Genomic DNA, 26,149 nt, shown 5'->3' on the forward strand with positions numbered 1-26,149 from the left:
ACAGCTATCGTCCAAAAATATACTGAAGTAAGGCTGCCAAGAGGACTTGAAAGTGGGGCAGAATTGCAGGAAACCGATTTCAGGAGGTAGACTGGAATTGCATTTAAAGCATAGGAAAAGAGGCAGAATGTCGACAATGATGCACTTGGCCAAAAAGGGCGTATGCGTTTTTTCCTGAATATATTCAGGAAAAAACGCATACGCCCTTTTTGGCTAACCAAGGAAGCTTGCAAAGGAAATCTGCACTACAATGAAGTCTCACTTCCCCCCGTTCAAAAGGTCCATCTGAATAAAGTGTAAAATCCAGAAAGCCAGGACAGGCCATGGAGAACTGGGAGCCTTGTTATGCTGATGGGTGGGATGTAAATTGCCAACAGCCACTCGGAAGAAGTGTATGGTGCTTCCTGAAACATCTAAAAAACAGAGGAACAGAGCCTAGGGCACTTCCACTTATGGTCCTATAGTTTAGGGAAATTAAAATCAAAAAGACACAGCCACCCCAAAGTTTGGGTTGGCTCTGTTTACAAGAACCTCCTTTACAGTACAAGTTCAATATCACAGAAAGCAAAAAATGGATAAAGAAGTTGTGGTACTTATGTACAATGCAATATCACTCAGAAATGAAATCTATGTCATCAGGCCTGTAGCAGCATAATGAGTGGATTCAGGTATGATGATTCTAACTGAAATAAGTCACACAGAAAAAGAAACATCATAAGATATCACTAATACACGGAATGTAAACTTGGCTACACAGGCACTGCATTACAAAACAGAACAGGGTCTCAAATTTAGAAAACCAACTTATGCTTGCTTAAGGGGAAAGGTGAGTTGGGGTGCTGCATAAAACCAGAGATTGAAATGAGCACAGATAAAGTTCCTTAAGCCAAATATGGAATAGACAAGAGCTACTCCTTGCTCAACGAAATGGACTCAACACCCCATATTAAACGCCTAAGAATGTATCTGACTAGTAAGTATCTTGAAACCTGTGGATTGCTATGTCTCTGAAAGAGAATCAAACATGTGTACAGGGGCATAAACACAGCAGTGATAGGATTGGAGAGGTTCGGTGAGCAAATGAAGACCCTTTGAAGTCATATTGCATGGTACCCATTCCACGGGTCTCAACTTTCCAGGTTTAAGGGATTCTTCCTTCAGCTAAAACATGCATGTGGAACCCAGAGTATGATCAACCGTGTGATCGGGAGACGTGTTACAATATGTCTCAGTTCTCGTCCCCTGGTACTCGGGTGCAACATTCCAGACGCTTTACTAACACTCTCCCGACTTGGAGAGTCAGTGCCTTTAACCTCCTGTTTGGCCCAGTTTGCAATTTCTGCGGAAGATGAACAGGAATAGAGAGGACAAATGAGAGACTAGCTGGAGGTGTCTGGACGGGCAAATTTAACTCTCATTTCCCACCAGGAAGAGGAATTAACCAAAGGCTCAGTGTGCCGTGCCGGACCTAGATTAGGGCCTGAAGCAATCCTGCCATGTTGCGGCCATTTCACAAGAAAGCGAGTTGAAGAAAGGAGCTCAGGGGCACTGTAATTCACAAACCTGCAGAGTTATAAATGACAGCTATCGTCCAAAAGTATACTGAAGTAAGGCTGCCAAGAGGACTTGAAAGCAGGGCAGAATTGCAGGAAACCAATTTCAGGAGGTAGACTGGAATTGCATTTAAAGCATAGGAAAAGAGGCAGAACGTCCACAATGATGCACTTGGCCAAAAAGGGCGTATGCGTTTTTTCCTGAATATATTCAGGAAAAAACGCATACACTCCTTTGGCCAACCAAGCAAGCTTGCAAAGGAAATCTGCACTACAATGAAGTCTCACTTCCCCCGGGTCAAAAGGGCCATCTGAAAAAAGTGTAAAATCCAGAAAGGCAGGACAGGCCATGGAGAACTGGGAGCCTTGTTATGCTGATGGGCGGGATGTAAATTGCCAACAGCCACTGGGGAGAAGTGTATGGTGTTTCCTGAAACATCTAAAAAACAAAGCAACAGAGCCTAGGGCACTTCCACTTATGGTCCTATAGCTTAGGGAAATTAAAATCAAAAAGACACAGCCACCCCAAAGTTTGGGATGGTTCTGTTTACAAGAACCTCGTTTACGGTACAAGTTCAATATCGCAGAAAGTGAAAAATGGATAAAGAAATTGTGGTACTTCAGTACAATGCAATATCACTCAGCAATGCAATCTATGTCATCAGGCCCATAGCAGCATAATGAGTGGATTCAGGTATGATGAATCTAACTGAAATAAGTCACAAAGAAAAAGAAACATCATAAGATATCACTAATACATGGAATGTAAACTTGGCTACACAGGAACTGGATTATAAAACAGAAGAGGGTCTCAAATTTAGAAAACCAACATATGCTTGCTTAAGGGGAAAGGTGTGTTGGGGTGCTGCATAAAACCAGAGATTGAAATGAGCACAGATAAAGTTCCTTAAGCCAAATTTGGAATAGACAAGAGCTACACCTTGCTCAATGAAATGGACTCAACACCCCATATTAAACTCCTAAGAATGTAGCTGACTAGTAAGTATCTTAAAACCTATGGATTGCTATGTCTCTGAAAGAGAATCAAGCGTGAGTACAGGGGCATAAACGCAGCAGTGATAGGATTGGAGAGGTTCGGTGAGCAAATGAAGACCCTTTGAAGTCATATTTAATGGTACCCATTACACGGGTATCACGTCTCCTGGTTTAAAGGTTTCTGCCTTCAGCTAAAACATGCATGTGGAACACATAGTATGATCAACTGTGTGATTGGGAGACGTGTTCCAATATGTCTCAGTTCTCATCCCCTGGTACTCGGGTACAACATTCCAGGTGCTTTACTAATACTCTCCCGACTTGGACAGTCAGTGTCTTTAACATCCTGTTTGGCCCAGTTTGCAATTTCTGCGGAAGATGAACAGGAATAGGGAGAACCAATGAGAGACTAGCTGGAGGTGTCTGGACGGGCAAATTTAACTCTCATTTCCCACCAGGAAGAGGAATTAACCAAAGGCTCAGCATGCCGTGCCGGAACCAGTATAGGGCCTGAAGCAATCCTGCGGTGTTGCGGCCAGCTCACAAGAAAGCGAGTTGAAGAAAGGAGCTCAGGGGCACTGTAATTCACAAACCTGCAGAGTTATAAATGACAGCTATCATCCAAAAATATACTGAAGTAAGGCTGCCAAGAGGACTTGAAAGCGGGGCAGAACTGCAGGAAACCAATTTCAGGAGGTACACTGGAATTGCATTTAAAGCATAGGAAAAGAGGCAAAACGTCGACAATGATGCACTTGGCCAAAAAGGGCGTATGCGTTTTTTCCTGAATATATTCAGGAAAAAACGCATACGCCCTTTTTGGCCAACCAAGCAAGCTTGCAAAGGAAATCTGCACTACAATGAAGTCTCACTACCACCCGGTCAAAAGGGCCAACTGAAAAAAGTGTAAAATCCAGAAAGGCAGGACAGGCCATGGAGAACTGGGAGCCTTGTTATGCTGATGGGCGGGATGTATATTGCCAACAGCGAAACGGGAGAAGTGTATGGTGTTTCCTGAAACATCTAAAAAACAAAGCAACAGAGCCTAGGGCACTTCCACTTATGGCCCTATAGCTTAGGGAAATTAAAATAAAAAAGACACAGCCACCCCAAAGTTTGTTACGGCTCTGTTTACAAGAAACTCGTTTACGGGACAAGTTCAATATCACAGAAAGTGAAAAATGAATAAAGAAGTTGTGGTACTTACGTACAATGCAATATCACTCAGCAATGAAATATATGTCATCAGGCCCATAGCAGCATAATGAGTGGGCTCAGGTATGATGATTCTAACTGAAATAAGTCACACAGAAAAAGAAACATCATAAGATATCACTAATACACGGAATGTAAACTTGGCTACACAGGAACTGGATTACAAAAGAGAACAGGGTCTCAAATTTAGAAAACCAACTTATGCTTGCTTAAGGGGAAATGTGAGTTGGGGTGCTGCATAAAACCAGAGATTGAAATGAGCACAGATAAAGTTCCTTAAGCCAAATATGTAATAGACAAGAGCTACTCCTTGCTCAACGAAATGGACTCAACACCCCATATTAAACGCCTAAGAATGTACCTGATTAGTAAGTATCTTAAAACCTATGGATTGCTATGCCTCCGAAAGAGAATCAAGCGTGTGTACAGGGGCATAAACGCAGCAGTGATAGGATTGGAGAGGTTCGTTGAGCAAATGAAGACCCTTTGAAGTCATATTGCATGGTACCCATTCCACGAGTCTCAACTCTCCAGGTTTAAGGGATTCTTCCTTCAGCTGAAACATGCATGTGGAACCCAGAGTATGATCAACCGTGTGATCAGGAGACGTGTTCAAATATGTCTCAGTTTTCGTCCCCTGGTACTCGGGTGCAACATTCCAGATGCTTTACTAACAATCTCCCGACTTGGAGAGTCAGTGCCTTTAACCTCCTGTTTGGCCCAGTTTGCAATTTCTGCGGAAGATGAACAGGAATAGGGAGGACCAATGAGAGACTAGCTGGAGGTGTCTGGACGGGCAAATTTAACTCTCATTTCCCACCAGGAAGAGGAATTAACCAAAGGCTCAGCGTGCCATGCCGGAACCACATTAGGGCCTGAAGCAATCCTGCGGTGTTGCGGGCAGCTCACAAGAAAGCGAGTTGAAGAAAGGAGCTCAGGGGCACTGTAATTCACAAACCTGCAGAGTTATAAATGACAGCTATCGTCCAAAAATATACTGAAGTAAGGCTGCCAAGAGGACTTGAAAGCGGGGCAGAATTGCAGGAAACCGATTTCAGGAGGTAGACTGGAACTGCATTTAAAGCATAGGAAAAGAGGAAGAACGTCCAAAATGATGCACTTGGCCAAAAATTTCGTATGCGTTTTTTCCTGAATATATTCAGGAAAAAACGCATACACCATTTTTGGCCAACCAAGCAAGCTTGCAAAGGAAATCTGCACTACAATGAAGTCTCACTTCCCCCGGTCAGAAGGGCCATCTGAAAAAAGTGTAAAATCCAGAAAGGCAGGACAGGCCATGGAGAACTGGGAGCCTTGTTATGCTGATGGGCGGGATGTAAATTTCCAACAGCCACTCGGGAGAAGTGTATGGTGTTTCCTGAAACATCTAAAAAACAAAGCAACGGAGCCTAGGGCACTTCCACTTATGGTCCTATAGCTTAGGGAAATTAAAATCAAAAAGACACAGCCACCCCAAAGTTTGGGACGGCTCTGTTTACAAGAACCTCGTTTACGGTACAAGTTCAATATCGCAGAATGTGAAAAATGGATAAAGAAGTTGTGGTATTTACATACAATGCAATATCACTCAGCAATGAAATCTACGTCATCAGGCCCGTAACAGCATAGAGTGGATTCAGGTATGATGATTCTAACTGAAATAAGTCACACAGAAAAAGAAACATCATAAGATATCACTAATACATGGAATGTAAACTTGGCTACAGAGGAACTGGATTACAAAACAGAACAGGGTCTCAAATTTAGAAAACCAACTTATGCTTGCTTAAGGGGAAAGGTGAGTTGGGATGCAGCATAAAACCAGAGATTGAAATGAACACAGATAAAGTTCCTTAAGCCAAATATGTAATAGACAAGAGCTACTCCTTATTCAACGAAATGGACTCAACACACCATATTAAACGCCTAAGAATGTACCTGACTAGTAAGTATCTTAAAACCTATGGATTGCTATGTCTCCAAAAGAGAATCAAGCATGTGTACAGGGGCATAAACGCAGCAGTGATAGGATTGGAGAGGTTCGGTGAGCAAAGAATGACCCTTTGAAGTCATATTACATGCTACCCATTCCACGGATCTCAACTCTCCAGGTTTAAGGGATTCTTCCTTCAGCTGAAACATGCATGTGGAACCCAGAGTATGATCAACCGTGTGATCAGGAGACGTTTTCAAATATGTCTCAGTTTTCCTCCACTGGTACTCGGGTGCAACATTCCAGACGCTTTACTAACACTCTCCTGACTTGGAGAGTCAGTGCCTTTAACCTCCTGTTTGGCCCAGATTGCAATTTCTGCAGAAGATGAACAGGAATAGGTAGGAGCAATGAGAGACTAGCTGGAGGTGTCTGGACGGGCAAATTTAACTGTCATTTCCCACCAGGAAGAGGAATTAACCAAAGGCTCAGCGTGCCGTGCCGGAACCAAATTAGGGCCCGAAGCAATCCTGCGGTGTTGCGGCCCGCTCACAAGAAAGCGAGTTGAAGAAAGGAGCTCAGGGGCACTGTAATTCACAAACCTGCAGAGTTATAAATGACAGCTATCGTCCAAAAATATACTGAAGTAAGGCTGCCAAGAGGACTTGAAAGCGGGGCAGAATTGCAGGAAACCGATTTCAGGAGGTAGACTGGAATTGCATTTAAAGCATAGGAAAAGAGGCAGAACGTCCACAATGATGCACTTGGACAAAAAGGGCGTATGCGTTTTTTCCTGAATATATTCAGGAAAAAACGCATACGCCCTTTTTGGCCAACCAAGCAAGCTTGCAAAGGAAATCTGCACTACAATGAAGTCTCACTTCCCCCTGGTCAAAAGGGCCATCTGAAAAAAGTGTAAAATCTGAAAGGCAGGACAGGCCATGGAGAACTGGGAGCCTTGTTATTCTGATGGGCGGGATGTAAATTGCCAACAGCCCCTTGGGAGAAGTGTATGGTGTTTCCTGAAACATCTAAAAAACAAAGCAACGGAGCCTAGGGCACATCCACTTATGGCCCTATAGCTTAGGGAAATTAAAATCAAAAAGACACAGCCACCCCTAAATTTGGGATGGCTCCGTTTAAAAGAAACTCGTTTACGGTACTAGTTCAATATCGCAGAAAGTGAAAAATGGATAAAGAAGTTGTGGTACTTACGTACAATGAAATATCACTCAGCAATGAAATCTATGTCATCAGGCCCGTAGCAGCATAATGAGTGGATTCAGGTATGATGATTCTAACTGAAATAAGTCACACAGAAAAAGAAACATCATAAGATATCACTAATACACGGAATGTAAACTTGGCTATACAGGAACTGGATTACAAAACAGAACAGGGTCTCAAATTTCGAAAACCAACTTATGCTTGCTTAAGGGGAATGTTGAGTTGAGGTGCTGCATAAAACCAGAGATTGAAATGAGCACAGATAAAGTTCCTTAAGCCAAATATGTAATAGACAAGAGCTACTCCTTGCTCAACGAAATGGACTCAACACCTCATATTAAACGCCTAAGAATGTACCTGACTAGTAAGTATCTTAAAAGCTATGGATTGCTATGTCTCCGAAAGAGAATCAAGCGTGTGTACAGGGGCACAAACCCAGCAGTGATAGGATTGGAGAGGTTCGGTGAGCAAATGAAGACCCTTTGATGTCATATTGCATGGTACCATTCCAAGGGTCTCAACTCTCCAGGTTTAAGGGATTCTTCCTTCAGCTAAATCATGCATGTGGAACCCAGAGTATGATCAACCATGTGATTGGGAGATGTGTTCTAATATTTCGCAGTTTTCGTCACCTGGTACTCGGGTGCAATATTCCAGATGCTTTACTAACACTCTCCTGACTTGGAGAGTCAGTGCCTTTAACCGCCTGTTTAGCCCTATTTGCAATTTCTGCGGAAGATGAACAGGAATAAGGAGAACCAATGAGAGACTAGCTGGAGGTGTCTGGACGGGCAAATTTAACTCTCATTTCCCTCCAGGAAGAGGAACTAACCAAAGGCTCAGCGTGCCATGTCGGAATCAGATTAGGGCTTGAAGCAATCCTGCGGTGTTGCGGTCAGCTCACAAGAAAGCAATTTGAAGAAAGGAGGTCAGGGGCACTGTAATTCACAAACCTGCAGAGTTATAAATGACAGCTATCGTCCAAAAATATACTGAAGTAAGGCTGCCAAGAGGACTTGAAAGCCGGGCAGAATTGCAGGAAACCGATTTCAGGAGGTAGACTGGAATTGCATTTAAAGCATAGGAAAAGAGGCAGAACGTGCACAATGATGCACTTGGCCAAAAAGGGCGTATGCGTTTTTTCCTGAATATATTCAGGAAAAAACGCATACGCCATTTTTGGCCAACCAAGCAAGCTTGCAAAGGAAATCTGCACTACAATGAAGTCTCACTTCCCCCCGCACAAAAGGGCCATCTGAAAAAAGTGTAAAATCCAGAAAGGCAGGACAGGTCATGGAGAACTGGGAGCCTTGTTATGCTGATGGGCGGGATGTAAATTGCCAACAGCCGCTTGGGAGAAGTGTATGGTGTTTCCTGAAACATCTAAGAAACAAAGCAACAGAGCCTAGGGCACTTCCACTTGTGGTCCTACAGCTTAGGGAAATTAAAATCAAAAAGACACAGCCACCCCAAAGTTTGGGACGGCTCTACTTACAAGAACCTCGTTTACGGGACAAGTTCAATATCGCAGACAGTGAAAAATGGATAAAGAAATTTTGGTACTTACGTACAATGCAATATCACTCAGCAATGAAATCTATGTCATCAGGCCCGTAGCAGCATAATGAGTGGATTCAGGTATGATGATTCTAACTGAAATAAGTCACAAGAAAAAGAAACATCATAAGATATCATTAATACATGGAATGTAAAGTTGGCTACACAGAAACTGAATTACAAAACAGAACAGGGTCTCAAATTTAGAAAACCATCTTATGCTTGCTTAAGGGGAAAGGTGAGTTGGGGTGCTGCATAAAACCAGAGATTGAAATGAGCACAGATAAATTTCCTTAAGCCAAATATGGAATAGACAAGAGCTACTCCTTGCTCAACGAAATGGACTCAACACCCCATATTAAACGCCTAAGAATGTACCTGACTAGTAAGTATATTAAAAGCTATGGATTGCTATGTCTCCGAAAGAGAATCAAGCGTGTGTACAGGGGCATAAACGCAGCAGTGATAGGATTGGAGAGGTTCGGTGAGCAAATGAAGACCCTTTGAAATCATATTGCATGGAACCCATTCCACGGGTCTCAACTCTCCAGGTTTAAGGGATTCTTCCTTCAGCTAAATCATGCATGTGGAACCCAGAGTATGATCAACCATGTGATCGGGAGACGTGTTCCAATATGTCTCAGTTCTCGTCCCCTGGTACTCGGGTGCAACATTCCAGATGCTTTACTAACACTCTCCCGACTTGGAGAGTCAGTGCCTTTAACCTCCTGTTTGGCCCAGTTTGCAATTTCTGCGGAAGATGAACAGGAATAGGGAGGACCAATGAGAGACTAGCTGGAGGTGTCTGGACGGGAAAATTTAACTCTCATTTCCCACCAGGAAGAGGAATTAACCAAAGGCTCAGTGTGCCGTACCGGAACCAGATTAGGGCCTGAAGCAATCCTGCGGTGTTGCGGCCAGCTCACAAGAAAGCGAGTTGAAGAAAGGAGCTCAGGGGCACTGTAATTCACAAACCTGCAGAGTTATAAATGACAGCTATCGTCCAAAAATATACTGAAGTAAGGCTGCCAAGAGGACTTGAAAGCGGGGCAGAATTGCAGGAAACCTATTTCAGGAGGTAGACTGGAATTACATTTAAAGCATAGGAAAAGAGGCAGAACGTGGACAATGATGCACTTGGCCAAAAAGGGCGTATGCGTTTTTTCCTGAATATATTCAGGAAAAATCGCATACGCCCTTTTTGGCCAACCAAGCAAGCTTGAAAAAGAAATCTGCACTACAATGAAGTCTCACTTCCTCCCGGTCAAAAGGGCCATCTGAAAAAAGTGTAAAATCCATAAAGGCAGGACAGGCCATGGAGAACTGGGAGCCGTGTTATGCTGATGGGCGGGATGTAAATTGCCAACAGCCACTCGGGAGAAGTGTATGGTGTTTCCTGAAACATCTAAAAAACAAAGCAACAGAGCCTAGGGCACATCCACTTATGGCCCTATAGCTTAGGGAAATTAAAATCAAAAAGACACAGCCACCCCTAAATTTGGGATGGCTCCGTTTAAAAGAAACTCGTTTACGGTACTAGTTCAATATCGCAGAAAGTGAAAAATGGATAAAGAAGTTGTGGTACTTACGTACAATGAAATATCACTCAGCAATGAAATCTATGTCATCAGGCCCATAGCAGCATAATGAGTGGATTCAGGTATGATGATTCTAACTGAAATAAGTCACACAGAAAAAGAAACATCATAAGATATCACTAATACACGGAATGTAAACTTGGCTATACAGGAACTGGATTACAAAACAGAACAGGGTCTCAAATTTCGAAAACCAACTTATGCTTGCTTAAGGGGAATGTTGAGTTGAGGTGCTGCATAAAACCAGAGATTGAAATGAGCACAGATAAAGTTCCTTAAGCCAAATATGTAATAGACAAGAGCTACTCCTTGCTCAACGAAATGGACTCAACACCTCATATTAAACGCCTAAGAATGTACCTGACTAGTAAGTATCTTAAAAGCTATGGATTGCTATGTCTCCGAAAGAGAATCAAGCGTGTGTACAGGGGCACAAACCCAGCAGTGATAGGATTGGAGAGGTTCGGTGAGCAAATGAAGACCCTTTGATGTCATATTGCATGGTACCATTCCAAGGGTCTCAACTCTCCAGGTTTAAGGGATTCTTCCTTCAGCTAAATCATGCATGTGGAACCCAGAGTATGATCAACCATGTGATTGGGAGATGTGTTCTAATATTTCGCAGTTTTCGTCACCTGGTACTCGGGTGCAATATTCCAGATGCTTTACTAACACTCTCCTGACTTGGAGAGTCAGTGCCTTTAACCGCCTGTTTAGCCCTATTTGCAATTTCTGCGGAAGATGAACAGGAATAAGGAGAACCAATGAGAGACTAGCTGGAGGTGTCTGGACGGGCAAATTTAACTCTCATTTCCCACCAGGAAGAGGAACTAACCAAAGGCTCAGCGTGCCATGTCGGAATCAGATTAGGGCTTGAAGCAATCCTGCGGTGTTGCGGTCAGCTCACAAGAAAGCAATTTGAAGAAAGGAGGTCAGGGGCACTGTAATTCACAAACCTGCAGAGTTATAAATGACAGCTATCGTCCAAAAATATACTGAAGTAAGGCTGCCAAGAGGACTTGAAAGCCGGGCAGAATTGCAGGAAACCGATTTCAGGAGGTAGACTGGAATTGCATTTAAAGCATAGGAAAAGAGGCAGAACGTGCACAATGATGCACTTGGCCAAAAAGGGCGTATGCGTTTTTTCCTGAATATATTCAGGAAAAAACGCATACGCCCTTTTTGGCCAACCAAGCAAGCTTGCAAAGGAAATCTGCACTACAATGAAGTCTCACTTCCCCCCGCACAAAAGGGCCATCTGAAAAAAGTGTAAAATCCAGAAAGGCAGAACAGGCCATGGAGAACTGGGAGCATTGTTATGCTGATGGGCGGGATGTGAATTGCCAACAACCACTCGGGAGAAGTGTATGGTGTTTCCTGAAACATCTAAAAAACAAAGCAACAGAGCCTAGGGCACTTCCACTTATGGTCCTATAGCTTAGGGAAATTAAAATCAAAAAGACACAGCCACCCCAAAGTTTGGGACGGCTCTGTTTACAAGAACCTCATTTACGGTACAAGTTCAATATCGCAGAAAGTGAGAAATGGATAAACAAGAAGTGGTACTTACGTACAATGCAATATCACTCAGCAATGAAATCTATGTCATCAGGCCCGTAGCAGCATAATGAGTGGATTCAGGTATGATGATTCTAACTGAAATAAGTCACACAGAAAAAGAAACATCATAAGATATCACTAATACACGGAATGTAAACTTGGCTACACAGGAACTCGATTACAAAACAGAACAGGGTCTCAAATGTAGAAAACCAACTTATGCTTGCTTAAGGGGAAAGGTGAGTTGGGGTGCTGCATAAAACCAGAGATTGAAATGAGCACAGATAAAGTTCCTTAAGCCAAATATGTAATAGACAAGAACTACTCCTTGCTCAACGAAATGGGCTCAACACCCCATATTGAACGCCTAAGAATGTAGCTGACTAGTAAGTATCTTAAAACTTATGGATTGCTATGTCTCCAAAAGAGAATCAAGCGTGCGTACAGTGGCAAAAACGCAGCAGTGATAGGATTGGAGAGGTTCGGTGAGCAAATGAAGACCCTTTGAAGTCATATTGCATGGTACCCATTCCACGGGTTTCAACTCTCCAGGTTTAAGGGATTCTTCCTTCAGCTAAAACATGCATGTGGAACCCAGAGTATGATCAACCGTGTGATCGGGCGACGTGTTCCAATATGTCTCAGTTCTCGTCCCCTGGTAATCGGTTGCAAAATTCCAGATGCTTTACTAACACTCTCCCGACTTGGAGAGTCAGTGCCTTTAACCTCCTGTTTGGCCCAGTTTGCAAATTCCGCGGAAGATGAACAGGAATAGGGAGAACCAATGAGAGACTAGCTGGAGGTGTCCGGACGGGAAAATTTAACTCTCATTTCCCACCAGGAAGAGGAATTAACCAAAGGCTCAGCGTGCCGTGCCGGAACCAGATTAGGGCCTGAAGCAATCCTGCGGTGTTGCGGCCACCTCAGGAGAAAGCGAGCTGAAGAAAGGAGCTCAGGGGCACTGTAATTCACAAACATGCAGAGTTATAAATGACAGCTATCGTCCAAAAATATACTGAAGTAAGGCTGCCAAGAGGACTTGAAAGCGGGGCAAAATTGCAGGAAACCGATTTCAGGAGGTAGACTGGAATTGCATTTAAAGCATAGGAAATGAGGCAGAACGTCCACAATGATGCACTTGGGCAAAAAGGGCGTATGCGTTTTTTCCTGAATATATTCAAGAAAAAAAGCATACGCACATTTTCGCCAACCAAGCAAGCTTGCAAAGGAAATCTGCACTACAATGAAGTCTCATTTCCCCCCAGTCAAATGGGCCATCTGAAAAAAGTGTAAAATCCAGAAAGGCAGGACAGGCCATGGAGAATTGGGAGCCTTGTTATGCTGATGGGCGGGATGTAAATTTCCAACAGTCACTCCGGATAATTGTATGGTGTTTCCTGAAACATCTAAAAAACAAAGCAACAGAGCCTAGGGCACTTCCACTTATGGTCCTACAGCTTAGGGAAATTAAAATCAAAAAGACACAGCCACCCAAAAGTTTGGGATGGCTCTGTTTATAAGAACCTCGTTTACAGTACAAGTTCAATATCGCAGAAAGTGAAAAATGGATAAAGAAGTTGTGGTACTTACGTACAATGCAATATCACTCAGCAATGAAATCTATGTCATCAGGCCCGTAGCAGCATAATGAGTGGATTCAGGTATGATGATTCTAACTGAAATAAGTCACACAGAAAAAGAAACATCATAAGATATCACTAATACACGGAATGTAAACTTGGCTACACAGGCACTGGATTACAAAACAGAACAGGGTCTCAAATGTAGAAAAGCAACTTATGCTTGCTTAAAGGGAAAAGTGAGTTGCGGTGCTGCATAAAACCAGAGATTGAAATGAGCACAGATAAATTTCCTTAAGCCAAATATGTAATAGACAAGAGGTACTCCTTGCTCAACGAAATGGACTCAAAACCCCATATTAAACGCCTAATAATGTACCTGACTAGTAAGTATCTTAAAACCTATGGATTGCTATGTCTCTGAAAGAGAATCAAGCGTGAGAACAGGGTCATAAACGCAGCAGTGATAGGATTGGAGAGGTTCGGTGAGCAAATGAAGACCCTTTGAAGTCATATTGCATGGTACCCATTCCACAGGTCTCAACTCTCCAGGTTTAAGGGATTCTTCCTTCAGCTAAACATGCATTTGCAACCCAGACTATGATCAACCGTGTGATCGTGAGTCATGTTCAAATATGTCTCAGTTCTCGTCCCCTGGTACTGGGGTGCAACATTCTAGACACTTTACTAACACTCTCCCGACTTGGAGAGTCAGTGCCTTTAACCTCCTGTTTGGCCCGGTTTGCAAATTCCGCGGATGATGAACAGGAATACGGAGAACCAATGAGAGAGTAGCTGGAGATGTCTGGACGGGCAAATTTAACTCTCATTTCCCACCAGGAAGAGGAATTAAGCAAAGGCTCAGCGTGCCGTGCCGGAACCAGATTAGGGCCTGAAGCAATCCTGCGGTGTTGCGGCTAGCTCACAAGAAAGCGAGTTGAAGAAAGGAGCTCAGGGGCACTGTAATTCAAAAACCTGCAGAGTTATAAATGACAGCTATCGTCCAAAAATATACTGAAGTAACGCTGCCAAGAGGACTTGAAAGCGGGGCAGAATTGCAGGAAACCGATTTCAGGAGGTAGACTGGAATTGCATTTAAAGCATAGGAAAAGAGGCAGAACGTCGAGAATGATGCACTAGGCCAAAAAGGGCGTATGCGTTTTTTCCTGAATATATTCAGGAAAAAACGCATACGCCCTTATTGGCCAACCAAGCAAGCTTGCAAAGGAAATCTCCACTACAATGAAGTCTCACTTCCCCCGGGTCAAAAGGGCCATCTGAAAAAAGTGTAAAATCCAGAAAGGCAGGACAGGCCATGGAGAACTGGGAGCCTTGTTATGCTGATGGGCGGGATGTAAATTGCCAACAGCCACTTGGGAGAAGTGTATGGTGTTTCCTGAAACATCTAAAAAACAAAGCAACAGAGCCTAGGGCACTTCCACTTCTGGACCTATAGCTTAGGGAAATTAAAATCAAAAAGACACAGCCACCCCAAAGTTTGGGATGGCTCTGTTTACAAGAACCTCGTTTACGGTACATAATCAATATCGCAGAAAGTGAAAAATGGATAAAGAAGTTGTGGTACTTACGTACAATGCAATATCACTCAGCAATGAAATCTATGTAATCAGGCCCGTAGCAGCATAATGAGTGGATTCAGGTATGATGATTCTAACTGAAATAAGTCACACAGAAAAAGAAACATCATAAGATATCACTAATACACGGAATGTAAACTTGGCTACACAGGAACTGGATTACAAAACAGAACAGGGTCTCAAATTTAGACAACAAACTTATGCTTGCTTAAGGGGAAAGGTGAGGTGGGGTGCTGCATAAAACCAGAGATTGAAATGAGCACAGATAAAGTTCCTTAAGCCAAATATGGAATAGACAAGAGCTACTCCTTTCTCAACGAAATAGACTCAACACCACATATTAAACACCTAAGAATGTACCTGACTAGTAAGTATCTTAAAAGCTATGGATTGCTATGTCTCCAAAAGAGAATCAACCGTGTGTACAGGGGCATAAACGCAGCAGTGATAGGATTGGAGAGGTTCGGTGAGCAAATGAAGACCCTTTGGAGTCATATTGCATGGTACCCATTCCACGGGTCTCAACTCTCCAGGTTTAAGGGATTCTTCCTTCAGCTAAAACATGCATGTGGAACCCAGAGTATGATCAACCGTGTGATCGGGAGACGTGTTGAAATATGTCTCAGTTCTCGTCCCCTGATACTCGGGTGCAACATTCCAGACGCTTTACTAACACTCTCCCGACTTGGAGAGTCAGTGCCTTTAACCTCCTGTTTGGCCCAGTTTGCAATTTCTGCGGAAGATAAACAGGAATAGGGAGAACCAATGAGAGACTAGCTGGAGGTGTCTGGACGGGCAAATTTAACTCTCATTTCCCACCAGGAAGGGGAATTAACCAAAGGCTCAGCGTGCCATGTCGGAATCAGATTAGGGCTTGAAGCAATCCTGCGGTGTTGCGGTCAGCTCACAAGAAAGCAATTTGAAGAAAGGAGGTCAGGGGCACTGTAATTCACAAACCTGCAGAGTTATAAATGACAGCTATCGTCCAAAAATATACTGAAGTAAGGCTGCCAAGAGGACTTGAAAGCCGGGCAGAATTGCAGGAAACCGATTTCAGGAGGTAGACTGGAATTGCATTTAAAGCATAGGAAAAGAGGCAGAACGTGCACAATGATGCACTTGGCCAAAAAGGGCGTATGCGTTTTTTCCTGAATATATTCAGGAAAAAACGCATACGCCCTTTTTGGCCAACCAAGCAAGCTTGCAAAGGAAATCTGCACTACAATGAAGTCTCACTTCCCCCCGCACAAAAGGGCCATCTGAAAAAAGTGTAAAATCCAGAAAGGCAGAACAGGCCATGGAGAACTGGGAGCATTGTTATGCTGATGGGCGGGATGTGAATTGCCAACAACCACTGGGGAGAAGTGTATGGTGTTTCCTGAAACATCTAAAAAACAAAGCAACAGAGCCTAGGGCACTTCCACTTATGGTCCTATAGCTTAGGGAAATTAAAATCAAAAAGACACAGCCACCCCAAAGTTTGGGACGGCTCTGTTTACAAGAACCTCATTTACGGTACAAGTTCAATATCGCAGAAAGTGAGAAATGGATAAACAAGAAGTGGTACTTACGTACAATGCAATATCACTCAGCAATGAAATCTATGTCATCAGGCCCGTAGCAGCATAATGAGTGGATTCAGGTATGATGATTCTAACTGAAATAAGTCACACAGAAAAAGAAACATCATAAGATATCACTAATACACGGAATGTAAACTTGGCTACACAGGAACTCGATTACAAAACAGAACAGGGTCTCAAATGTAGAAAACCAACTTATGCTTGCTTAAGGGGAAAGGTGAGTTGGGGTGCTGCATAAAACCAGAGATTGAAATGAGCACAGATAAAGTTCCTTAAGCCAAATATGTAATAGACAAGAACTACTCCTTGCTCAACGAAATGGGCTCAACACCCCATATTGAACGCCTAAGAATGTAGCTGACTAGTAAGTATCTTAAAACTTATGGATTGCTATGTCTCCAAAAGAGAATCAAGCGTGCGTACAGTGGCAAAAACGCAGCAGTGATAGGATTGGAGAGGTTCGGTGAGCAAATGAAGACCCTTTGAAGTCATATTGCATGGTACCCATTCCACGGGTTTCAACTCTCCAGGTTTAGGGGATTCTTCCTTCAGCTAAAACATGCATGTGGAACCCAGAGTATGATCAACCGTGTGATCGGGCGACGTGTTCCAATATGTCTCAGTTCTCGTCCCCTGGTAATCGGTTGCAAAATTCCAGATGCTTTACTAACACTCTCCCGACTTGGAGAGTCAGTGCCTTTAACCTCCTGTTTGGCCCAGTTTGCAAATTCCGCGGAAGATGAACAGGAATAGGGAGAACCAATGAGAGACTAGCTGGAGGTGTCCGGACGGGAAAATTTAACTCTCATTTCCCACCAGGAAGAGGAATTAACCAAAGGCTCAGCGTGCCGTGCCGGAACCAGATTAGGGCCTGAAGCAATCCTGCGGTGTTGCGGCCACCTCAGGAGAAAGCGAGCTGAAGAAAGGAGCTCAGGGGCACTGTAATTCACAAACCTGCAGAGTTATAAATGACAGCTATCGTCCAAAAATATACTGAAGTAAGGCTGCCAAGAGGACTTGAAAGCGGGGCAAAATTGCAGGAAACCGATTTCAGGAGGTAGACTGGAATTGCATTTAAAGCATAGGAAATGAGGCAGAACGTCCACAATGATGCACTTGGGCAAAAAGGGCGTATGCGTTTTTTCCTGAATATATTCAAGAAAAAAAGCATACGCACATTTTCGCCAACCAAGCAAGCTTGCAAAGGAAATCTGCACTACAATGAAGTCTCATTTCCCCCCAGTCAAATGGGCCATCTGAAAAAAGTGTAAAATCCAGAAAGGCAGGACAGGCCATGGAGAATTGGGAGCCTTGTTATGCTGATGGGCGGGATGTAAATTTCCAACAGTCACTCCGGATAATTGTATGGTGTTTCCTGAAACATCTAAAAAACAAAGCAACAGAGCCTAGGGCACTTCCACTTATGGTCCTACAGCTTAGGGAAATTAAAATCAAAAAGACACAGCCACCCAAAAGTTTGGGATGGCTCTGTTTATAAAAACCTCGTTTACAGTACAAGTTCAATATCGCAGAAAGTGAAAAATGGATAAAGAAGTTGTGGTACTTACGTACAATGCAATATCACTCAGCAATGAAATCTATGTCATCAGGCCCGTAGCAGCATAATGAGTGGATTCAGGTATGATGATTCTAACTGAAATAAGTCACACAGAAAAAGAAACATCATAAGATATCACTAATACACGGAATGTAAACTTGGCTACACAGGCACTGGATTACAAAACAGAACAGGGTCTCAAATGTAGAAAAGCAACTTATGCTTGCTTAAAGGGAAAAGTGAGTTGCGGTGCTGCATAAAACCAGAGATTGAAATGAGCACAGATAAATTTCCTTAAGCCAAATATGTAATAGACAAGAGGTACTCCTTGCTCAACGAAATGGACTCAAAACCCCATATTAAACGCCTAATAATGTACCTGACTAGTAAGTATCTTAAAACCTATGGATTGCTATGTCTCTGAAAGAGAATCAAGCGTGAGAACAGGGTCATAAACGCAGCAGTGATAGGATTGGAGAGGTTCGGTGAGCAAATGAAGACCCTTTGAAGTCATATTGCATGGTACCCATTCCACGGGTCTCAACTCTCCAGGTTTAAGGGATTCTTCCTTCAGCTAAACATGCATTTGCAACCCAGACTATGATCAACCGTGTGATCGTGAGTCATGTTCAAATATGTCTCAGTTCTCGTCCCCTGGTACTGGGGTGCAACATTCTAGACACTTTACTAACACTCTCCCGACTTGGAGAGTCAGTGCCTTTAACCTCCTGTTTGGCCCGGTTTGCAAATTCCGCGGATGATGAACAGGAATAGGGAGAACCAATGAGAGAGTAGCTGGAGATGTCTGGACGGGCAAATTTAACTCTCATTTCCCACCAGGAAGAGGAATTAAGCAAAGGCTCAGCGTGCCGTGCCGGAACCAGATTAGGGCCTGAAGCAATCCTGCGGTGTTGCGGCTAGCTCACAAGAAAGCGAGTTGAAGAAAGGAGCTCAGGGGCACTGTAATTCACAAACCTGCAGAGTTATAAATGACAGCTATCGTCCAAAAATATACTGAAGTAACGCTGCCAAGAGGACTTGAAAGCGGGGCAGAATTGCAGGAAACCGATTTCAGGAGGTAGACTGGAATTGCATTTAAAGCATAGGAAAAGAGGCAGAACGTCGAGAATGATGCACTAGGCCAAAAAGGGCATATGCGTTTTTTCCTGAATATATTCAGGAAAAAACGCATATGCCCTTATTGGCCAACCAAGCAAGCTTGCAAAGGAAATCTCCACTACAATGAAGTCTCACTTCCCCCGGGTCAAAAGGGCCATCTGAAAAAAGTGTAAAATCCAGAAAGGCAGGACAGGTCATGGAGAACTGGGAGCCTTGTTATGCTGATGGGCGGGATGTAAATTGCCAACAGCCACTTGGGAGAAGTGTATGGTGTTTCCTGAAACATCTAAAAAACAAAGCAACAGAGCCTAGGGCACTTCCACTTCTGGACCTATAGCTTAGGGAAATTAAAATCAAAAAGACACAGCCACCCCAAAGTTTGGGATGGCTCTGTTTACAAGAACCTCGTTTACGGTACATAATCAATATCGCAGAAAGTGAAAAATGGATAAAGAAGTTGTGGTACTTACGTACAATGCAATATCACTCAGCAATGAAATCTATGTAATCAGGCCCGTAGCAGCATAATGAGTGGATTCAGGTATGATGATTCTAACTGAAATAAGTCACACAGAAAAAGAAACATCATAAGATATCACTAATACACGGAATGTAAACTTGGCTACACAGGAACTGGATTACAAAACAGAACAGGGTCTCAAATTTAGACAACAAACTTATGCTTGCTTAAGGGGAAAGGTGAGGTGGGGTGCTGCATAAAACCAGAGATTGAAATGAGCACAGATAAAGTTCCTTAAGCCAAATATGGAATAGACAAGAGCTACTCCTTTCTCAACGAAATAGACTCAACACCACATATTAAACACCTAAGAATGTACCTGACTAGTAAGTATCTTAAAATCTATGGATTGCTATGTCTCCAAAAGAGAATCAACCGTGTGTACAGGGGCATAAACGCAGCAGTGATAGGATTGGAGAGGTTCGGTGAGCAAATGAAGACCCTTTGGAGTCATATTGCATGGTACCCATTCCACGGGTCTCAACTCTCCAGGTTTAAGGGATTCTTCCTTCAGCTAAAACATGCATGTGGAACCCAGAGTATGATCAACCGTGTGATCGGGAGACGTGTTGAAATATGTCTCAGTTCTCGTCCCCTGGTACTCGGGTGCAACATTCCAGACGCTTTACTAACACTCTCCCGACTTGGAGAGTCAGTGCCTTTAACCTCCTGTTTGGCCCAGTTTGCAATTTCTGCGGAAGATAAACAGGAATAGGGAGAACCAATGAGAGACTAGCTGGAGGTGTCTGGACGGGCAAATTTAACTCTCATTTCCCACCAGGAAGTGGAATTAACCAAAGGCTCAGCGTGCCATGTCGGAATCAGATTAGGGCTTGAAGCAATCCTGCGGTGTTGCGGTCAGCTCACAAGAAAGCAATTTGAAGAAAGGAGGTCAGGGGCACTGTAATTCACAAACCTGCAGAGTTATAAATGACAGCTATCGTCCAAAAATATACTGAAGTAAGGCTGCCAAGAGGACTTGAAAGCCGGGCAGAATTGCAGGAAACCGATTTCAGGAGGTAGACTGGAATTGCATTTAAAGCATAGGAAAAGAGGCAGAACGTGCACAATGATGCACTTGGCCAAAAAGGGCGTATGCGTTTTTTCCTGAATATATTCAGGAAAAAACGCATACGCACTTTTTGGCCAACCAAGCAAGCTTGCAAAGGAAATCTGCACTACAATGAAGTCTCACTTCCCCCCGCACAAAAGGGCCATCTGAAAAAAGTGTAAAATCCAGAAAGGCAGAACAGGCCATGGAGAACTGGGAGCATTGTTATGCTGATGGGCGGGATGTGAATTGCCAACAACCACTCGGGAGAAGTGTATGGTGTTTCCTGAAACATCTAAAAAACAAAGCAACAGAGCCTAGGGCACTTCCACTTATGGTCCTATAGCTTAGGGAAATTAAAATCAAAAAGACACAGCCACCCCAAAGTTTGGGACGGCTCTGTTTACAAGAACCTCATTTACGGTACAAGTTCAATATCGCAGAAAGTGAGAAATGGATAAACAAGAAGTGGTACTTACGTACAATGCAATATCACTCAGCAATGAAATCTATGTCATCAGGCCCGTAGCAGCATAATGAGTGGATTCAGGTATGATGATTCTAACTGAAATAAGTCACACAGAAAAAGAAACATCATAAGATATCACTAATACACGGAATGTAAACTTGGCTACACAGGAACTCGATTACAAAACAGAACAGGGTCTCAAATGTAGAAAACCAACTTATGCTTGCTTAAGGGGAAAGGTGAGTTGGGGTGCTGCATAAAACCAGAGATTGAAATGAGCACAGATAAAGTTCCTTAAGCCAAATATGTAATAGACAAGAACTACTCCTTGCTCAACGAAATGGGCTCAACACCCCATATTGAACGCCTAAGAATGTAGCTGACTAGTAAGTATCTTAAAACTTATGGATTGCTATGTCTCCAAAAGAGAATCAAGCGTGCGTACAGTGGCAAAAACGCAGCAGTGATAGGATTGGAGAGGTTCGGTGAGCAAATGAAGACCCTTTGAAGTCATATTGCATGGTACCCATTCCACGGGTTTCAACTCTCCAGGTTTAAGGGATTCTTCCTTCAGCTAAAACATGCATGTGGAACCCAGAGTATGATCAACCGTGTGATCGGGCGACGTGTTCCAATATGTCTCAGTTCTCGTCCCCTGGTAATCGGTTGCAAAATTCCAGATGCTTTACTAACACTCTCCCGACTTGGAGAGTCAGTGCCTTTAACCTCCTGTTTGGCCCAGTTTGCAAATTCCGCGGAAGATGAACAGGAATAGGGAGAACCAATGAGAGACTAGCTGGAGGTGTCCGGACGGGAAAATTTAACTCTCATTTCCCACCAGGAAGAGGAATTAACCAAAGGCTCAGCGTGCCGTGCCGGAACCAGATTAGGGCCTGAAGCAATCCTGCGGTGTTGCGGCCACCTCAGGAGAAAGCGAGCTGAAGAAAGGAGCTCAGGGGCACTGTAATTCACAAACCTGCAGAGTTATAAATGACAGCTATCGTCCAAAAATATACTGAAGTAAGGCTGCCAAGAGGACTTGAAAGCGGGGCAAAATTGCAGGAAACCGATTTCAGGAGGTAGACTGGAATTGCATTTAAAGCATAGGAAATGAGGCAGAACGTCCACAATGATGCACTTGGGCAAAAAGGGCGTATGCGTTTTTTCCTGAATATATTCAAGAAAAAAAGCATACGCACATTTTCGCCAACCAAGCAAGCTTGCAAAGGAAATCTGCACTACAATGAAGTCTCATTTCCCCCCAGTCAAATGGGCCATCTGAAAAAAGTGTAAAATCCAGAAAGGCAGGACAGGCCATGGAGAATTGGGAGCCTTGTTATGCTGATGGGCGGGATGTAAATTTCCAACAGTCACTCCGGATAATTGTATGGTGTTTCCTGAAACATCTAAAAAACAAAGCAACAGAGCCTAGGGCACTTCCACTTATGGTCCTACAGCTTAGGGAAATTAAAATCAAAAAGACACAGCCACCCCAAAGTTTGGGACGGCTCTGTTTACAAGAACCTCATTTACGGTACAAGTTCAATATCGCAGAAAGTGAGAAATGGATAAACAAGAAGTGGTACTTACGTACAATGCAATATCACTCAGCAATGAAATCTATGTCATCAGGCCCGTAGCAGCATAATGAGTGGATTCAGGTATGATGATTCTAACTGAAATAAGTCACACAGAAAAAGAAACATCATAAGATATCACTAATACACGGAATGTAAACTTGGCTACACAGGAACTCGATTACAAAACAGAACAGGGTCTCAAATGTAGAAAACCAACTTATGCTTGCTTAAGGGGAAAGGTGAGTTGGGGTGCTGCATAAAACCAGAGATTGAAATGAGCACAGATAAAGTTCCTTAAGCCAAATATGTAATAGACAAGAACTACTCCTTGCTCAACGAAATGGGCTCAACACCCCATATTTAACGCCTAAGAATGTAGCTGACTAGTAAGTATCTTAAAACTTATGGATTGCTATGTTTCCAAAAGAGAATCAAGCGTGCGTACAGTGGCAAAAACGCAGCAGTGATAGGATTGGAGAGGTTCGGTGAGCAAATGAAGACCCTTTGAAGTCATATTGCATGGTACCCATTCCACGGGTCTCAACTCTCCAGGTTTAAGGGATTCTTCCTTCAGCTAAACATGCATTTGCAACCCAGACTATGATCAACCGTGTGATCGTGAGTCATGTTCAAATATGTCTCAGTTCTCGTCCCCTGGTACTGGGGTGCAACATTCTAGACACTTTACTAACACTCTCCCGACTTGGAGAGTCAGTGCCTTTAACCTCCTGTTTGGCCCGGTTTGCAAATTCCGCGGATGATGAACAGGAATAGGGAGAACCAATGAGAGAGTAGCTGGAGATGTCTGGACGGGCAAATTTAACTCTCATTTCCCACCAGGAAGAGGAATTAAGCAAAGGCTCAGCGTGCTGTGCCGGAACCAGATTAGGGCCTGAAGCAATCCTGCGGTGTTGCGGCTAGCTCACAAGAAAGCGAGTTGAAGAAAGGAGCTCAGGGGCACTGTAATTCACAAACCTGAAGAGTTATAAATGACAGCTATCGTCCAAAAATATACTGAAGTAACGCTGCCAAGAGGACTTGAAAGCGGGGCAGAATTGCAGGAAACCGATTTCAGGAGGTAGACTGGAATTGCATTTAAAGCATAGGAAAAGAGGCAGAACGTCGAGAATGATGCACTAGGCCAAAAAGGGCGTATGCGTTTTTTCCTGAATATATTCAGGAAAAAACGCATATGCCCTTATTGGCCAACCAAGCAAGCTTGCAAAGGAAATCTCCACTACAATGAAGTCTCACTTCCCCCGGGTCAAAAGGGCCATCTGAAAAAAGTGTAAAATCCAGAAAGGCAGGACAGGCCATGGAGAACTGGGAGCCTTGTTATGCTGATGGGCGGGATGTAAATTGCCAACAGCCACTTGGGAGAAGTGTATGGTGTTTCCTGAAACATCTAAAAAACAAAGCAACAGAGCCTAGGGCACTTCCACTTCTGGACCTATAGCTTAGGGAAATTAAAACCAAAAAGACACAGCCACCCCAAAGTTTGGGATGGCTCTGTTTACAAGAACCTCGTTTACGGTACATAATCAATATCGCAGAAAGTGAAAAATGGATAAAGAAGTTGTGGTACTTACGTACAATGCAATATCACTCAGCAATGAAATCTATGTAATCAGGCCCGTAGCAGCATAATGAGTGGATTCAGGTATGATGATTCTAACTGAAATAAGTCACACAGAAAAAGAAACATCATAAGATATCACTAATACACGGAATGTAAACTTGGCTACACAGGAACTGGATTACAAAACAGAACAGGGTCTCAAATTTAGACAACAAACTTATGCTTGCTTAAGGGGAAAGGTGAGGTGGGGTGCTGCATAAAACCAGAGATTGAAATGAGCACAGATAAAGTTCCTTAAGCCAAATATGGAATAGACAAGAGCTACTCCTTTCTCAACGAAATAGACTCAACACCACTTATTAAACACCTAAGAATGTACCTGACTAGTAAGTATCTTAAAAGCTATGGATTGCTATGTCTCCAAAAGAGAATCAACCGTGTGTACAGGGGCATAAACGCAGCAGTGATAGGATTGGAGAGGTTCGGTGAGCAAATGAAGACCCTTTGAAGTCATATTGCATGGTACCCATTCCACGGGTCTCAACTCTCCAGGTTTAAGGGATTCTTCCTTCAGCTAAAACATGCATGTGGAACCCAGAGTATGATCAACCGTGTGATCGGGAGACGTGTTGAAATATGTCTCAGTTCTCGTCCCCTGGTACTCGGGTGCAACATTCCAGACGCTTTACTAACACTCTCCCGACTTGGAGAGTCAGTGCCTTTAACCTCCTGTTTGGCCCAGTTTGCAATTTCTGCGGAAGATAAACAGGAATAGGGAGAACCAATGAGAGACTAGCTGGAGGTGTCTGGACGGGCAAATTTAACTCTCATTTCCCACCAGGAAGAGGAATTAACCAAAGGCTCAGCGTGCCATGTCGGAATCAGATTAGGGCTTGAAGCAATCCTGCGGTGTTGCGGTCAGCTCACAAGAAAGCAATTTGAAGAAAGGAGGTCAGGGGCACTGTAATTCACAAACCTGCAGAGTTATAAATGACAGCTATCGTCCAAAAATATACTGAAGTAAGGCTGCCAAGAGGACTTGAAAGCCGGGCAGAATTGCAGGAAACCGATTTCAGGAGGTAGACTGGAATTGCATTTAAAGCATAGGAAAAGAGGCAGAACGTGCACAATGATGCACTTGGCCAAAAAGGGCGTATGCGTTTTTTCCTGAATATATTCAGGAAAAAACGCATACGCCCTTTTTGGCCAACCAAGCAAGCTTGCAAAGGAAATCTGCACTACAATGAAGTCTCACTTCCCCCCGCACAAAAGGGCCATCTGAAAAAAGTGTAAAATCCAGAAAGGCAGAACAGGCCATGGAGAACTGGGAGCATTGTTATGCTGATGGGCGGGATGTGAATTGCCAACAACCACTCGGGAGAAGTGTATGGTGTTTCCTGAAACATCTAAAAAACAAAGCAACAGAGCCTAGGGCACTTCCACTTATGGTCCTATAGCTTAGGGAAATTAAAATCAAAAAGACACAGCCACCCCAAAGTTTGGGACGGCTCTGTTTACAAGAACCTCATTTACGGTACAAGTTCAATATCGCAGAAAGTGAGAAATGGATAAACAAGAAGTGGTACTTACGTACAATGCAATATCACTCAGCAATGAAATCTATGTCATCAGGCCTGTAGCAGCATAATGAGTGGATTCAGGTATGATGATTCTAACTGAAATAAGTCACACAGAAAAAGAAACATCATAAGATATCACTAATACACGGAATGTAAACTTGGCTACACAGGAACTCGATTACAAAACAGAACAGGGTCTCAAATGTAGAAAACCAACTTATGCTTGCTTAAGGGGAAAGGTGAGTTGGGGTGCTGCATAAAACCAGAGATTGAAATGAGCACAGATAAAGTTC

General features: G+C 43.4%; 1 long non-coding RNA gene across 1 annotated transcript in view; it reads right to left on the bottom strand.

Moving 5' to 3' along the window:
- Positions 1–26,149, bottom strand: part of LOC125963357 (uncharacterized) — a 711,957-nt gene that overhangs the window by 259,281 nt on the left and 426,527 nt on the right. The window lies entirely within an intron of this gene.

This window comes from Orcinus orca, unplaced genomic scaffold, assembly GCF_937001465.1.
Source record: "Orcinus orca unplaced genomic scaffold, mOrcOrc1.1 scaffold_36, whole genome shotgun sequence".
NCBI lineage: Eukaryota > Metazoa > Chordata > Mammalia > Artiodactyla > Delphinidae > Orcinus > Orcinus orca.